Source organism: Schistocerca americana, chromosome 1 (genome assembly GCF_021461395.2).
Source record: "Schistocerca americana isolate TAMUIC-IGC-003095 chromosome 1, iqSchAmer2.1, whole genome shotgun sequence".
NCBI classification, from domain to species: Eukaryota; Metazoa; Arthropoda; class Insecta; order Orthoptera; family Acrididae; genus Schistocerca; species Schistocerca americana.
Window position 1 is genome coordinate 759173804 of NC_060119.1, and position 2340 is coordinate 759176143.

The following is a 2340-nucleotide window of genomic DNA, read 5'->3' on the forward strand; positions in this document are numbered from 1 at the left end:
GTGGTCGTGAGCGGTGTGCCACCGCGAACGCTTCTGCGTCGGAAAAGATCTACGCAGTGTGCCCATCTTAATACCCGGCCACAGTGGCCGAGCGGTTCTAGGCGCTACAGTCTGGAACCGCGTGACCGCTACGGTCGCAGGTTCGAATCCTGCCTCGGGCATGGATGTGTGTGATGTCCTTAGGTTAGTTAGGTTTAATTAGTTCTAAGTTCTAGGTGACTTATGACCTCAAAAGTTAAGTCCCATAGTGTTCAGAGCCATTTGAACCATTTTTGAACCCATCTTAATAGACGTTAGGCTTATTTTCTTTGGTGTGTCGACAGATTTTTGCGTTTATCTGGAATCAGCCCAGACAAATACTGCTCATCAAGTCACTATTACGACGCCCATTGTCGACGGCAAGCGTCAAATTGTTTTCCTTCACAAACGATACTAATTTTACAGCGGAATTCTACTTGCTCACTCGATAGAACTGTCGCAAAGAAGCCTAGTGTGATAGTATCCAACACTGATATGTATTATCAAAGACAGTAAAACATGAATGGTAACCAGTATAAGTATTCCAGCAGCGTCCGCGAAGCGCTGATGCATGGCGGTAGCAGTCAACACGGGCTAAGGCGCTGCTATCGCCGCTGGGGTGCCGGTTATTTCTCGTGTTATATTGTCCCTGTGGCCAATGGCCTTGCCGCAGTGGTAACACCGGTTCCCGTCAGATCACCGAAGTCAAGCACTGTCGGGCTGGGCTTGCACTTGGATGGGTGACCATTCAGTATGCCGAGCGCTGTTGGTAAGCGGGGTGGACTGAGACCTTGTGAGGCAAACGGAGGAGCTACTTGATTGAGAATTAGCGGCTCCGACCTCGTAAATTAACCTACGGCCGGGAGAGCGGTGCGCTGACCACATGCCTCCCACATCCGCATCCGGTGACACCTGTGGGCTAAGAATAAGACGACGGCCGGTAGCTGCTGTTGGGCGTTAATGGCCTGTTCGGAAGGCGTTTAGTTTCACGGTATCCCTGTCAAAAATGTTGATAACACGAGTGTCGCACTGCAACAATTCGGGCGCACTCTTTCGAATGAATTCGTAAAATACCGCTTTAAAAATGGTTCAAATGGCTCTAAGCACTATGGGACTTAACATCTGAGGTCATCAGTCCCCTAGACTTAGAACTACTTAAACCTAACTAACCTAAGGACATCACACACATCCATGCCCGAGGCAGGATTCTAACCTGCGACCGTGGCAGCAGCGCGGTTCCAGACTGAAGCGCCTAGAACCGCTCGGCCACAGTACCGCTTTAAAAATAATTTTTTATTTGGACGGGAAACAAACCGACGCTTTCCGTCGATATTGGGCGTCACCTGAAAGACATGATTAGCAGTGCTGAATCCAGTTGTACATTGCAAACACGTAACGGCAAATATCTTCCAAAACAGCAGGGAAAATGCTCCTCACGACTCTTACAAGGGACACCCCACGCAGTGTGATTGTTAGTAACGTTTAAAAAACCACGAAGCGATGTAGATGACGCCGAGACAAGTAATTTAATATAAGACACATGGGGCCACAAAAGTCGGGAGATATTGTACCTCAAAAGTGTATGACAAATGTTGAACGAGTGACATGATGCACCTCGGCGTACGTGTAGCGGTGGGCCCTACCGATGTCTCACCTCATCAGTCAGCCTCAAGTCAACTAACCACGTCGACGTGGCTCCGGGACTACCTGCGCGTGGAGCTCAGGTTTAGAGTTTTGCGTCAGGCACGCAATTTTTCTTCTACATTGCTTTAGAAATTTAAGTGCTTACGTTGAAGTAAGGTTTATTATTTTATTTAACAGTCTTGCAGTTTCCACTGGTTTACTGCAAAGTGCAAGACATCAAAAAACTATCATATTGTGTCACAAGTAAACGAGTTAAATTTCTGAATTGCGTCGCTACAAGTAAATAACCTACATTTTCTGTACCATATAAGGTCTGTAAACAAAAAAACTGGGGGAAAGGAAAGCAACACAAAATAAGGACAGCTTGTGCTTGATTACTGCGACGACAATAGTTTTGTAACTTCTGCGTTTACAACAGATCACATTTACAAAAGATGTTCGAAATTTGCACCGTTTCGCCTCACTGCAAGTATTGCATTGCCCAATCACCCTTCACACATGTGGTAGAAAATACCATCCGTATTTTGGGACTCCACTGCACGTGCGACGGGGTACGTCATCTGGTGACGTAACATGCTCAGTATTCGTTATTCACTTTTATGGTATTTCCCTGTATTTGTGGCCCTGTGAGTCGTGTATTAAATTGCTTGTCTCAGAGTCATCTACGCCGTTTTTGTT

At 46.6% G+C, this 2340-nt stretch overlaps 1 pseudogene; it reads left to right on the forward strand.

Annotated features, from left to right (window-relative positions):
• Positions 1–672: 672 nt before the first annotated feature.
• On the forward strand, positions 673–790 carry LOC124558465 (annotated as a pseudogene).
• The last annotated feature ends 1550 nt before the right edge of the window (positions 791–2340 follow it).